Here is a 15,790-nt window from a genome sequence, read left to right as displayed (position 1 = left end):
AAAAGAGGAATGTACCTCACAGGGCAATAAGAAGAAAAGCAGATGTTTGGTAATTAGATGTTTGCCCTGCCATACAATTGGGCTACTCAGATAAAATTTGCCTCTGCTAATAGCCTTTATTCTGGAAATGACCTCTCAATTAACCCTCCCTCCACCATAGATTCTTTTATGTAGTAAAGGCAGGGACAATAGTTTCTCTTGAGCCCCTAGGATCTTGATTGCCTTTATCTCAGAATATTCTTCATGCAAAGTGGCCCATCTTGGGGCAGCCTGCCCTTGGCCCCTACAATAATACCTTCCTCTTTTATTTACAATGTACTTTCTTAAGGTATATGCTTGTGTGCGAATACACATGCACACACATGCACACCTCTAAATGTCTAGCATGCATCTTCTAAGAAAAAAATTCTCCTATATAACAGCAATTCCATCACTACAGCCAAGAAATTTAACAATTCTATAACAACATTATCTAGTTTGTAGAAATTAGATACTCAAGAATCCCAGTAGTGTCAGAGTCCGAACTGGGACCACCCATTGAATATAGTCTCCTTTAATCTAGGACAGCCTTCTTTGGTCCTTCATGGTGTTGACATATTTTAAGGGTCAAGGCCAGCTATCTGAAATCTCTGGCTGTCCTTTCACGACTGGAGGAGTTTACATTTTTTCTGCAAGAAAAATTTCTATGTACTGAAGTATAGTTCTCAGGAAAAGAACCATCAAGAAGCACAAAAGGGGGCAGCCCGGGTGGCTCAGTGGTTTAGCGCTGCTTTCAGCCTAGGGTGTGATCCTGGAGACCCGGGATCAAGTCCCACATCAGGCTTTTTGCATGGAGCCTGTTTCTCCCTGTGTCTGTGCCTCTCTCTATCTCTCAATGTGTCTCTTATGAATAAATAAATAAAATCTTTTTTTAAAATAAATAAAATCTTAAAAAAAAAAAGCACAGAAGGCCAAGAGTGCCAAGTCATTAGTAATGCTGAGTTTGCTCATTTGCTTATTGTGGTATGCATCAAATGTTCTCATGTTAACTCTATCCTTCTCCTCTGGTAATTAATAAGTAAACCATAGATGAGACTTTGAGACCATGTAAACACCCATTTCTTTTTTTTTTAAGGTTTTTATTTATTTATTCATGAGAGATACAGAGAGGCAGAGACATAGGCAGAGGGAGAAGCAGACTCCATGCAGGGAGCCCGATGTTGGACTCAATCCTGGGACTCCAGGATCATGCCCTGGGCTGAAGGCAGGTGCTCAACCGCTGAGCCATCCAGGCGTCCCAACACCCATTTCTTTATCAACCTTGCCCTCAGTGGTCCTGCATGTGGGCTGTGTAAAGCCTTCTGGAAGGGCTCACTCCAAGCAGTTAGGTCAGTAGTTCTCAGGACTAAAAACTACTGAGCCAGATTCCCAAACTGAAAAGTGCAGCACAGGACAGCAGCAACAGAAAATGAGAAAGAAACCAGATGCCTCTTGTAACAGTATGAGGAAATAAGTACATAAATTTGTTTTATATCCTATAGGTACAAATTTATAGAATCAGTGCATCTCCTTTCAAGTAACACAGTCAGAAATTATTGTCCCTCTGTACAAACTTCGGGCCATGCATGCAGTTCTCCAATTGAGATCTATAGGAAATAAACTTTTTGGCATTCCTCCAAGGAATTAATAATAGCAAGTCTTTCAGAGCCACAAGAAACTAAGAATTAGGAAGATAGTTGATCTAATTCATTACAAATCAATTATTCTTATGATAATACTTTTAATATGATGTACACTTTTTGTATAACTTAATTTCTAAACACAGTGGATTAATCTTGGTCCACATTTTGTAGGATTTAAGTTAGCTTATTCAATAAAATAATTTGTCTAAGTTTAGCTAAAGATTCTATGACAAAAATCTGTTGATCTCTGGTATAAATCACTATACAATAGATATCACAGATTCACAGTTGGAATGTTAGTTCTAATACCATGATTATCAAAATGAACATTTATAATGACTATGTTTTCACAGCATGGATGCTTTCAATAATAGCTTATTAAATACAGAAAACTAGGATAATGGACACTGCCTTTACAATTTCCATGTATCTTAGAAGATTCCATTGTTTCTTTTATATAAATAATCAGAGAAGTAATTAAAGAATGATAATTCAGATTTGTTTCAGATCAGAAAACTTCATTAACACAGTTTCTGAATCAAATTTAAGAGCTATGTAAATTAGTAAATTATTTAAAACTATTATTATGGAAATGAGAATGTATTTACTTCAATTTTATTTGTACAAATTTCATTTGTTTATTTAATGTATCATTCTAATGTCTGTAGATTTTAAACAAACCTAATATAGAGATACTAATAGTTTCTTTCAGTGAGTTTATAGTTTCATCCTAGACAGTGTTTTTTTGTTTTTGTTTTTGTAGTTTTATGGTTTTATTAACACAAATATGGCATGCACATAAGCTGTCTATTCATTTTCTTCACTATGCAGCCTGGCATTGGGATTGGTGACTCTGATGGCCAGCTGGGCTGCTCTTTCCACAATGGCTTTGTGGTTCTTGGAGCATACATTGTGAGCAATCTCTGCACAGTAAGATTTGTAGCACATCTGCACTTCAAGCTCCTTGATATTGTGGACTAGGAACTTCCAGAAGCCACTGGGCAGCAATGTGCTTTGTTTTCTTGTTGCTCCCATAACCAATGTTGGGCATCAAGATCTGACCCTTGAATCTTCTGCGTACCCTATTGTCAAAGCCTCTGGGTTTCCGCCAATTGTGCTTAATTTTGACATATTGGTCTGACTGGTGCCGGATGAACTTCTTGGTCCTCTTTTTAACAATCTGAGGCTTCACCAGAGGTTGAGGGCAGCCATGATGCCCAGCAATTGATGGCCGCCACCTCCGCAGGCAGTGCCAAGGAAGAGCGATAAGTAGTTTTTGATGCTGGAACACTCAAGCATGTCTCAATCTCTTATGACAGCATCATATTTTTAGTTGTTAATAAAACAGAGTTTTTGAGATATATATTGACTTTTATTGAATTAAAGTAGACTCAAAGGTTTCCTGATAATGATGTAACTCTCACTCGTATATTGATACCTTCATGATGTTATTTTGGGCTTCTATTTCCTCTTAGTTAAAAAAAAAGATAACTTATGGATAGTGTGAGTATAATTATGGTATATGCCTGAAGCTGTAGTGGCACTTATTATTAAGTCATTACTAAAGCTGGTTGCATCAGAAGAATTTTTAAATATTGGGTTGAACCATATGAAACTGCCAAGTATAAAAATGACAATCTGATTTGATTCATTTAATATATCTATCTCCCAAATATGTTGTACACACACACACACACACGCATACACACACGCACACAGATTTGCACGCACCTATAAATACCATATCCCTCTCCCCATGTCTAGGTAAGCATTACTATCTTAATTAAATTTTCCATTTCTCCCCATTGCCAAATTGTAGGGAAAAGTCACTCTCCTATCAAAGGGGAAAGCAAACAAACAAAAATATCTTTTAATAAACAAAAACATCAGTGTAACTCACTCAAAAAGTTTTAAATTCACAGTCAAGAATAACCAATACAATGCAAATGATGGTTTTGAGCACCATGATTTTGAGGTTGAATGACATGATGAGTATGTATAACACATTAGAGAAGGTGTGCAAAGTCTCGCCATTCATCACCTTGGTCATTAACTGGGTAATCGAAACACTCAAATCACATATCTGACTTTCCCCATCATTAGTGAAGATAAACAACCCTTATCCTTCTCTTTCCAAATTATGGTGGAGTTGAAACTTTGAGTCCTCATTGTAAATATCTGTGATAAAGGGCTCTGTAATTACAGTATTTTATTGCTTTCCAATAGCATATGAACTACAGTGAAGGCGTATTGAAAATATGCTATGTACTATAAAATTGCGAAATTATTTATATCTTTCTGCTCTTAGCTAAGGTTCCATTCCTATTTGTACTGATGAAAGACAGACCTTGGGTCCACAAAGGAATTTAATTAAATGCGGCTTTAATTCATAGAAATAGGGTCGGAGCAAGAGGAGGCAACAAGACTCCAGTATGTGGTTTTTAGGAGCAGGTCTCTCTAGTCTTAATATGGTTGTGTTATCTAAACTTTCTCCACAAGGCAGCTAAGCTGAAAATTACATGTTGACAAAATGGGCAGTGCCTACAATTAATGAAGAGTTTACTGCTAACACTGCTTTAGACTGACACACCACAAGTCTTTTAATAGGGCTAAATAAACTCAGAAAAACCCATGCTGGGTCAACCCTTTGAAAGTGCTTTATATTATAAAATCCACTACTACCACTACTGCCATCCAAAAGAAATGCTTATTACTATCCATCTATTAGTTAAGTGAAAACAAAATCAATAAAATTGATTTTGAATGCCTGTGCTTGCTGCAGAGAACGTTATTACAGACAGCAAACTTCATTCAGCAAGGTTTCTAAAGCTAATTTTAACTACTAGTATCTATCTATTCAAAATATTTTTCAGGGTGCCTGGGTAGTTCAGTCAGTTAAGCCACCAACTCTTGGCTTCAGCTCAGATCATGATCTCAGGGTCCTGAGATTGAGCCCCATGTTGGGCTTCACCCTCAGCATGGAGCCTGCTTTGTCCCTCTTCCTCCTCCTCTTCTTTCCACTCTTTCTCTCTCTCAAAAAACTAAATAAAATCTTTAAAATATATATATTTATCAATTAAATAATGGTAACAAAAATATTCACATATAAATTCACTTATGCACAAAAGGGTTAATGAATGTTTATTTAAATATGTAATATGAACTATGAATAGCCTATTTATGTTAGGACAATTGACAGGATAAGTAAATTTTAATTCGTATGCAGTAATATATTTGTAATGATAGAGTTCATCCATGGTGTTGTAGAACATAAGAATATTTCTATCTTTTTGTTAATGAGGAATAAAGTTCTTGTTTTCATTTATTTTCAAATACAAAGCAGACTCAAATATTCCTGGTAAGAATGTGACTCTCATTTATTCGTCTTTTTTTTTTAAGATTTATTTATTTATTTCAGAAAGAGAGAAAGCAGGGGAAGGGACACAGGAAGAGAGAGAATCCTGAAGCAGACTCCCCACTGATTGTGGAGCTGGACCCAGGGCTCAATCCCAGGATCCAGAGATCATGATCTGAGCTGAAATCAAGACTCGGTCCCCTAACTGACTATTTCACCCAGGAGCCCCACTTATTTGTCTTTCAATATCCTTTCTTTAAAAAAAAAAAATCCTTTCTTTAGAAGAGGAAATAGAATGTTACAGCTACTCTTTTAGGTATTATAATAACTCAGAAATTATGTTATCTGCAGTTCATCAAGTCACTGTTATATAGGAAAATTAATAATTCTATCAACTATAACTAATTTAGTGCCCTAAAAGAGATTTTTTGGTTTAATCTAAAATTTCCTAAATCCATGGGAATACATTGCATGGGTGAATGTTTTCCATTGATTTACATCAACAGAAGAATAAGGGCAGATAATTCTTTAGGTCACATAAGAGATTTGTAGATATTCAACAAGTATAGAAACATATGTCCCTTTAGCAACAACTTAAATTTATATTATTTTCACATGAATCATCTTACTTGCTAGATACCAAATAATCTGGTAAAATAAGCAGAAACTGCATTTTCTATAAAACATTTGAGAAATCTGAATATCTCTCATGGGGGTATCTTCAGTATTTTAAAATATTACCTCTGATTAGTATCTACCAATATAAATTTTCAAGAGTATTCCTAGAGGAAAACACTATAGTCTATTGTTAACAAATTCCGAAATGTCCTTTTAGGAATGAATTGTGACAAAAAAGAAAAATTGTCAATCCCTAAACATATTTCTGTTTGAGCAAAATTATATAAATATGTATACTCTAAATTTATAAATCTTACAAATTTTTGTCTTTACAAAAGACATATGTAAATAACTATCAATACAAAGAGATACAAAGGTAAAATTTAAACTTTAAGTATTCAGAAAGATATATATAGTACTTTAACGCAGGACTAAATAACATTGTCTTAATGCCCAAGAAGTAGGAATGTGATATATGGTAGATTGCTCTGGTAATGTGATCAGCCTTAAAATGCCTAATAAAGCTAAATCTAAAAATTATTTGTAAACTCTATGATACAATAGCTTTTCTTCTCTTTTCATCCTTATATCTTTAATAGTTAATTTCAATGAATTTTGAGAAGAGGCAAAAGCCATTAAATATATTATGTGAATCAACATCTGCATCCTGCTGGTAACCAAAAGCTAAAACTCCCACTGTGATGACATAAACTCATATGAGCACAGTAAGCTCATTTTCATTAAATTGTTCCTTCAAATTTGTTAATGCATTTTATTTTAAGGCAGCCACAATCTAGCTAAAACATAGAGTAGGTAATATTTATAGGTTATTCCCATTTTATCTCTTGGAAAATTTTAGGAATTTTTTTCGACGAGCATAACAAAAAGAAGGTATAGTTCTGCTTGAAATACTTGGACCTAAACTAGTCCATTGAACTTCCATTGAAGAGGCTTTTATAAACAGACAGAAACTAAGGTCAGAGCTGAGTTATTAAAGGTCATCGGGGATCCCTGGGTGGCACAGTGGTTTGGCGCCTGCCTTTGGCCCAGGGCACGATCCTGGAGACCCGGAATCGAATCCCATGTCGGGCTCCCGGTGCATGGAGTCTGCTTCTCCCTCTGCCTATGTCTCTTCCTCTCTCTCTCTCTCTCTCTCTCTCTCTCTGTGACTATCATAAATAAATTTAAAAAATAATAAATAAATAAAGGTCATCAATTCTGTATCATGATAGAAATCTCTGATAGAAACTCTTATTAAAATGTATTTCCCTAACAATGCAATCCAGTGCCTGAAATCCCACCATGAAATGTGTGCTGTCATTGATCAGAGATGCTGAAGGAGAAAAATTGATTATAAATTTGTAACTTAAAGGTAAAATATTGATGCCTAAGTAAGAGAACATATATTAGAGATGAACTAGGCTATTATGAAATCAGTACAGCAGCTTGGGAAGCCAGCAGGTAGTCACATCACTTTCAGAAGAAATATGGTTGTAGAGGGTGGTATCACCTGGGGACTCCTGACATTCTAGGAGTGGCTCAGAAGGGAAGCAAACAATAAAATTAACCAGGAACTATAGTGTACAAAATATAGCATAAGACAGTCTCCTCATGTAATTTTTTGAAGATAGATGAGATTTTTCAGAATATTCCCATTGGATGTATGTCCAGTGATAGGAAAACAGACAAACTATGTTTGTACTGCATTGTTTTGTTCCTTTCTAATACAAGGTCAGTGAAATGCATCCAAAACATCTGTGTTGAATCTCAGTTAAAGACTTGTGATGACAATATTACCAGCAGATTTCTGTCATCTTTGAAAATAGTTCCTAATCTCTGGGCTACAGAGAGCTAAGGGGCAGCAGAAACCTGGGAAACAGCTTAGGTTTTCTATTGTCTTATGTACATGAAATAGTTTGGCAAATAATTTGCCTAACATATGTTTTTAAACATGATCTTATGGGTATCAATGAATGCTCTAATAGTTAATGAAGTTTCTACTTCAAAGAGTTGCTGAATTTAGAGTAAACTCTGGTCAGATTTTCACACACACACACACACACACACACACACACACACACAAACCAGTAAAATATGCTCAAGTAGAGGATCTAGTAATTGGTTTGCTGTTAAAAGAGTTTGCAGTACTAGAAAACTATGAAACCACTGCCCTTCAGCTTGAAAGTAGTCTAGAATAGAGCACACCAGGATCCCATTAGTTTATGCAAGACTGAAATGAAGATCATTTAAAGTGCATTGAAAACAGGTGTAGCTTTAAGCCCAAAAGTAGAATTCTGAACTACTTTTTGTACTTCAGCAGGGGAGAAATGAATTTAACTTCCTGATGTTAATGCTTCTTTATGTAGACTTTCCCCATAGTAATAAGAAAGCAGTATGGCTAACAATTCACTGGAAAAGGTCACATCTGAGCGTTTACTAACACCTATGTTATGGCTACAAAATCCAGTTGGAGACTGACTCTCATGGTTAGGGACTAGATTATTAAACTTGTGGAGCTAAAATTTACTGCTGGACTGGGAAACTGGAAAATAATCCCTTAAAATACAATAGACATTGAATTTAGCAGTTATCAAAAAAAAAAAAAACAAAACAAAACAGAGTGTAGGGGGAAGAAATGAGAGGCATCAAAAAGGATATAAAACCAAGTCAATTTGCATGTTCGTATCAATAAATTGAGTGATTAGATTTGAGGTTTTACTAGCTACTGTAACAGTTCTATCTGGGAGTTGAGTAGCATAGAGGGCATGTTATTGACAAATAAAATTTTAAAAATACTTTATTAATCACAACAAACAAACAAGAAAAAAATCCAGCCATTTTGAAACCGTGTACTAGTTACAATCAGAACATGACTTCTGTTATCAAGGCTTAAACTTTGTTTTAATGACTAAGTTTTCTAGGTGTTTAGAGCAAGCTACAGAGATTGGTCTATGATTGCACAGGGCCCTATTCACATGTATACATGGTGCCTTTCAGTACTATTTCCTTCCAAAAGATTTTAGTTTTTTAAAGATTTATTTATTTATTTTAGAGAGAGAGAGAGAGAGAGCATGTGCAAGTGGAAGAGCAAGAGGGAGAGAAGCAGACTCCTTGCTAAGGAGGGAACCTGACTCCATCCCATGACCCCAAGATCACAACCTGAGCAGAAACCAAGAGTCAGTTGCTCAACAGACTGAGCCACCTAGGCGCCCCTCCTTTCAAAAGATTTTAGAGGCCCCACACATTGCCATCAGTCTGCATATCCTGTTGTTTATTCTATCAAAAATTACTCCTTTTTACTCTTTCCAACTCCCGCCACTGTAGATCTCACCTCCACACATCTGTCTGGGAGTTTATTTACTGCTCTGAACTTTTGCCCTTTCTCTTTCCACAGCCACTTGCACATAAATATCTTGCCACTTTCATCTGGTTAGAAGTGCCTTAAAGGAAAAGACCAGCACACAGTATGTAAAAGATACTTTGAAGTTTTGACTGTATATATGAAATTAGATGGATAGATGGGTGGATGGAGAAAGGGTGATATCCCCAATTCAAGACATATTTGAACTACCAGAAAAGACTGCTTTGCAGTCATCAGCATGAATTCCAAAAGTGCCACATTCAATCCCTAATTGTGACAAGAGGTTGCGTGAGTAGGATTAACCTCAAGCCAGGCGGCCAAGATGTTGTAGGAGGTGATAAATAGAGGCAGTCAGCTGATGACACTCCATATGACTGGGCAGCATGTCCCACACCTTGAAGAAGCACTAAGAGGTGTACTCATCAATCCACTTTTTAAATATTGTGATAAAAGCACATACTTTCAATTTACCCCCCAACAATTTTCACATATACACTACAGTGTTTTTAACTTTGTGCACAATATCGCACAATAGATCCCTAGAATATTTGTATCTCACATGACTTAAATTATATACCCATTTGAACAACTCCCTGAATCCGTCACCACCATTCCGTGGCAATCACTATTCTATTTTCTGTTACTACAAGTGTAATTATTTTCGATATCTCACAGAAGCGGATTCATGCAGTATTTGTCTTTTTTGTAATTGGTTTATTTTCTTTAGCATAATGTCCTCAAGATTCACTCATGATATAGAATTTCTTCTTTTTTAAGGCTGAATAATATTCTATTATATGTATATACTTCATTTTCTTTATACATTCATCTATCAATGGACTTTTAAAAAAAGTTCTCATTTGAATTTCAGTTACTTAATATACAGTGTTATGGGGCAGCCCGGGTGGCTCAGTGGTTTAGCATCTGCCTTTGGCCCAGGGCGTGATCCTGGAAACCTGGGATCAAGTCCCACATCGGGTTCCCTGCATGGAGCCTGCTTCTCCCTCTGCCTGTGCCTCCCTCTCTCTCTCTCTCTCTGTCTCTCATGAATAAATAAATAAAATCTTTTAAAATAAATATATATATACAGTGTTATATTAGTTTCAAGTGTACAATATAGTGATTCAACACTTCCATATATCACCCAGTGCTCATCACACATGCACTCCTCAATCCCCATCCACACTATTCCACCCATCCCTTCACCCACCTCCCCTCTGGTAACCATCAGTTTGCTCTCTATAATTAATCTCTCTTTTATCTCTCTCTCTCTTATTTTTTCCCTTTGCTTGTTTGTTTTATTTCTTAAATTCCACATGAGCATATTCGTATAGTATTTATGTTGCCCTGGCTCCAACCATATCATTGCAAATGGCAAGATTTCATTCTTTTTTATGGATGAATAATATTCCATCATGTATATACCACATCTTCTTTGACCATTCATCAATCAAATGACATTTGAGCTGCTTCTATATCTTGGTAATTGTAAATAATGCTGTATGTATCCCTTTGAATTAGTGTTTTTGTATTTTTGGGTAAATACCCAAGAGTACAATTGCTAGATGACAGGGTAGTCCTATTTTTAACTTTTTAAGGTACCTCCATACTGTTTTCCACAGTGGCTCCATCAGTTTGCATTCCCATAAACAGTGTATCAGTGTTCCTTTTTCTCCACATCCCCACCAACACCTGTTACTTCTTGTACTGTCAATTTTAGCCATTGAGAAGGGTCACGTGATAGCTCACTGTACTTTTGATTTGCATTTCTCTGATGATCAGTGATGTTATGTTGAGCATCTTTTTGTTTGTCTGTTAGCCATCTGTATGTTCTCTTTGGAGAAATGTCAGATTCACATCTTCTGCCCATTATTTAATGGGGTTATTTGTTTTTTAGATATTTTTATAAGTTCTTTATATATTTTGCATACTAACCCTTTATCAGATATGTCATTAACAAGTACCTTCTCCCATTCTGTAGGTTGTCTTTTAGTTTTGTTGATTATTTCCTTCACTGTGCAGAAGATTTTTATTTTGATGTAATCCCAATAGTTAATTTTTCTTTTGTTTCCCTTGCCTCAGAAAACATATCAAGAAAGGCATTGTTATGGCTGATTTCAGGAAGTTACTGCCTGTGTTCTCTTCTAGGATTTTTATGCTGTCAAGTCTCACATTTAGGTCTTTAATCCATTTTGAATTTGTTTTTGTGTATGGAATAAGAAAGTGGTCCAGTTTCTTTCTTTTACCTATAGCTGTCCGGTTTTCCCAACACCGTTGAAAAGACTGTCTTTTTCCATTGGGCATTTTTTCCTGCCTGGTTAAAGATTAATTGACTATATAATTGTGGGTCCATTTCTAGATTTTCTATTTTGTTCCATTGATCTATTTTTGTGCCAGTACCAGACTGTTTTGATTACTAGCTTTGTAATGTCAGTTGAAGTCTGGAATTCTGATGTCTCCAGCTTTGCTTTTCTTTTTCAAGATTGCTTTGGTAGGATGCCTGGGTGGCTCAACAGTTGACAGTCTGCCTTCAGCTCAGGGGATGGAGTCCCACATCGGGTTCCCTGTGAAGAGCCTGCTTCTCTCTCTGCCTATGTCTCTGCTTCTCTGTGTCTCTCATGAACAAATAAATAAGATTCAAAAAAAAAAGATTGCTTTAGCTATTCAGAGTCTTTCATGGTTCCATACAAATTTTTGGATTATTTTTTCTAGCTCTAGAAAAAGGTGTTGATATTTTGACAGGGGTTGCACTAAATATGTAGATTGCTTTAGGTAGTATAGACATTTTAACAATGTTTGTTCTTCCAGTCCATGAACGTGGAATGTCTTTCCATTTCTTTGCATCATTTTCAATTTCTTTCATCAATGTTTGATAGTTTTCAGAGTACAGTTCTTTCACCTCTTTGGTTAGATTTATTCTTAGGTATATTATTATTTTGGGTGCAATTGTAAATGGGATTGCTTTCTTAATTTCTGTTTCTGCTGCTTCATTATTCGTGTATAGACATGAAACAGATTTCTGTACATTGATTTTGTATCTTACACTTTACTGAATTTATTTGTTCACTTAGTTTTTTTGGTGAAGACTTACAGGTTTTCTATGTATAGTATTATGTCATCTGCAAATAGTGAAAGTTTTACTTTTTCATTACTGACTTGAATGCATTTTAATTCTTTTTGTTGTCTGATTGCTGTTCCTAGGACTTGCAGTACTATGTTGAATAAAAGTAATGAGAGTGGACATCTTGTCTTATTCCTGACCATATAGGAAAAGCCCTTACATTTTCCCCATAGGAGATGATATTAGGGATCCCTGGGTGGCGCAGCGGTTTGGCGCCTGCCTTTGGCCTGGGGCGCGATCCTGGAGACCTGGGATCGAATCCCACGTCGGGCTCCCTGCATGGAGCCTGCTTCTCCCTCTGCCTATGTCTCTGCCTCTCTGTCTCTCTCTGTGTAACTATCATGAATAAATAAATAAAATCTTAAAAAAAAAAAAGGAGATGATATTAGCTGTGGATTTTTCATATATGGTCTTTATTATGTTGAAATATGTTCCCTCTAGTTCTACTTTTTGAGGGTTTTCATCATGAATCAATATTGTGCTTTGTCAAGTGCTTTTTCTGCATCTATTGAAATTATATGGTTCTTATCCTTTCTCTTATTGATGTGATATATCACATTTATTGATTTCTGAATATTAAACTACACTTGCAACCTAGGAATAAATCCCACTTGTCTGTGGCGAATGATTTTTTTTAACATATTGCTAGTATTTTGTTGAGATTTTTGCATCTATGTTCATCAGGAATATTGGCCAATGTCTCTCTTTTTTTAGTTATATCTTTATCTGGCTTTGGTATCAGGGTCATGCTGACCTTATAGAATGAATTTGGAACTTTTCCTGCCTTTCCTATTTTTTGGAATAGTTTAAGATGAATAGGTATTAATTTTTTTCTTTAAGTGTTTGGTGGAATTTGCCTCTAAAGCCATCTGGTCCTGGACTTTTATTTTTGGGGAGTTTTTTGATTACTGACTCAATTTCTTTGCTGGTTATTGGTATGCTCAAATTTTCTGTTTATTTATGTTCCAGTTTTGGTAGTTTTTTAAAAAGATTTTATTTATTTATTTGGGAGAGAAAGCCCATAAGTTGGGGAAGTAGCAGAAGGAGAAGTAGAAGCAGACTCCCTGCTGAGCAGAGAGCCTGATGCAGGGCATGATCCCAGCACCCTGGGGTCATTATCTGAGCTGAAGGAAGACACTTAACTAAGCCACATAGGTGCCCTTAGTTTTGGTAGTTTGGGGTTTCTGGGAATTTATCCATTTCTTCTAGGTTGTCCAATTTTGTTGGCATATAGTTTTTCATATTTTCTCATGATTGTATTTCTGCAGTGGTGGTTACTTCTCTCATTTGTGATTTTATTTCAATCTTTTCTCTTTTTTTCTTCAGAAATCTGGCTAGATATTTATCAATTTTATTGATTTTTTTTTTTCAAAGAACCAGCTTCTGGTTTCATTGATCTGTGCTATAGTTGGGTTTTTCAGTTTTCATTGTTTTTTAGTTTCTTTATCATTTATTTTTGCTATGATCTTTATTATTTCCTTTCCTCTGCTGGTTTTAGGTTTTGTTTGTTTTTCTTTTTCTTATTCTTTTAGGTGCAAGATTAAGTTGTTTATTCTAGATTTTTCTTACTTCCTAAAATAGGTCTGCATTGTTATATACTCTCTTCTTAGAACCACTTTTGCTGCATCTCAGAGGTTTTGGACAATTGCGTTTCCATATTCATTTATTTCCATGTAATTTTTTATTTCTTCTTTGATTTCCTGGTTGACCTACTCATTGTTTAGTATCACATTATTTAACCTGCATGTATTTGTGGTCTTTCCAGACTTTTTTCTTGTGGATGACTTCTAGTTTCATAGAATTGTGGTCAGAAAATATCTATGGTATGATTTTGATCTTGAATTTGTTGAGGTTTGCTTTGTAGGCTAATATGTGACCCATTCTGGATAATGTTCCATGTGCACTTGAAAAGAATATGCATTCTGCTGTTTTAGGATGCAATGTTCTGAATATATCTGTTAAATCCATCCATTCCAGTGTGTCATTCAAAGGCATTATCTCCTTGTTGATGTTCTGTTTAGGTAATCGGTCCACTGATGTAAGTGGGTTGTTAAAGTCCCCTACTACTATTGTATTATCAATTAGTTCCTTTATGTTTCTAATTAATTGTTTTAAATACTGGTGTATTGCCATGTTGGGTCCATAATTATTTACAATTACTATATCTCCTAGTTGGATTTTCCCTTTATGATTATATAGTGCCCTTCTTTGTCTTCTGTTACAGTCTTTGTTTTAAAGTCTAGTTTGTTCAATATGAATTCTGCTAATATGGCTTTCTTTTGACATCCATTTGCTTGAGAGATGTTTCACCATCCCCTCACTTCCAAAATGTATATTTCTTTAAGTTTAAAATGGGTCTCTTGTAAGCAACATAAAGATAGATAATTTTTAAAGTTCATTCTGTCACTCTAAGTGTTTTGATTGAAGCATTTAGACCATTTATTTACATTCAAAGTAACTATTGAGGGATGTCTGGGTGGCTCCGTGGTTGAGTGTCTGCTTTTGGCTCAGGTCGTGATCCCAGGGTCCTAGGATCAAGTCCCTCATTGGGATCCCCGTAGGTAGCCTGCTTCTCCCTCTACCTATGTCTCTGCCTCTCTCTCTGTGTCTCTCATGAATAAATAAAAAAGTAACTATCAAAAGATATGTATTTATTACCATTTTATTATTTATTTTGTGATCATTTCTGATTCTGATTTTTTTTTTTCTTTTTGATTCTGATTTTTTTAGTCTTTCATGTTTTGTGATTTTCTTTAGTGCTATATTTGGATTTCTTTCTCTTTATTATTTGCATATTTATTACTGGCTTTTGATATATGGTTACCATCAGTTTTATATATAATCTCTTCTGTATATAGCAGTCTCTATTAAGCTGATGGTCACTTAAGTTAGAACCTATTCTTTTCTCCTCCTCTCCACATGTTATTATATTTTATATCCTTTTTTTGTGTTTGAGTTCCTTGAATAATTTTTATATTAATATTCATTTTTTACTGCTTTTGTGTTTCCTACTCCTATACTGTCACTTTTGGTCTCTCCTTTCTATTCAGTGTCATTTTTCATATTTCTTACACAGCTAGTATAATGCTCATTAACTCCTTTCATTTTCGTTTGGGAAACTTTTTACCTCTCCTTCTATTCTGAATGATAGCCTGCTGGATAGAGTATTCTTGGTTGCAGATTTTTCCCATTCAGCATATTAAATATATCATGCCACTCTCTCTAGTTTGCAAAATTTCTGTTGAAAAATCTCCTGCTAGTCTTATAGGTATCCTCTTGTAAGTTACTGACATGTTTGTCTTGCTGCTTTTAAGATTTTTTCTTTATCACTATATTTTGCTAATTTAATTATAATATTTCTTGGTGGGTCTGTTTTTGTTGATTTTGGTGAGAGTTCTCTGTGTGTGTTCTCTGTTTCCTTCCCTGGATTAAGGAAGTTTTTGGCTAAATTTTCTGCCCACTTTTCTTTCTTTTCTTCTCAAACTCCTAGAATATAAATGTTATTTATTACATTTGGTGGAGTCATTGAGTTCCCTAAGTCTATTCTCATTTTATATAATTCTTTTCTGTCTCTTTTGTTTCACTTGATTACTTACCTTTACTCTGTATTCTAGGTCACTAATTTGTTCCTTTGTTTCTCCCATCCTGCTGTTTATTTCCATCAACGTGTTTCT

The 15,790-nt window shown here is 35.3% G+C and overlaps 1 pseudogene; it reads right to left on the bottom strand.

Annotated features, from left to right (window-relative positions):
* Nucleotides 1-2,468: 2,468 nt before the first annotated feature.
* On the bottom strand, nt 2,469-15,760 carry LOC112655439 (60S ribosomal protein L32-like; annotated as a pseudogene).
* Between the last annotated feature and the right edge of the window lie 30 nt (nt 15,761-15,790).

The sequence above is a fragment of the Canis lupus genome, chromosome X (assembly GCF_003254725.2).
Source record: "Canis lupus dingo isolate Sandy chromosome X, ASM325472v2, whole genome shotgun sequence".
Taxonomy (NCBI): domain Eukaryota; kingdom Metazoa; phylum Chordata; class Mammalia; order Carnivora; family Canidae; genus Canis; species Canis lupus.
The sequence above is the reverse complement of the archived record's forward strand: the minus strand, read 5'-3'. Positions and strand labels throughout refer to the sequence as shown.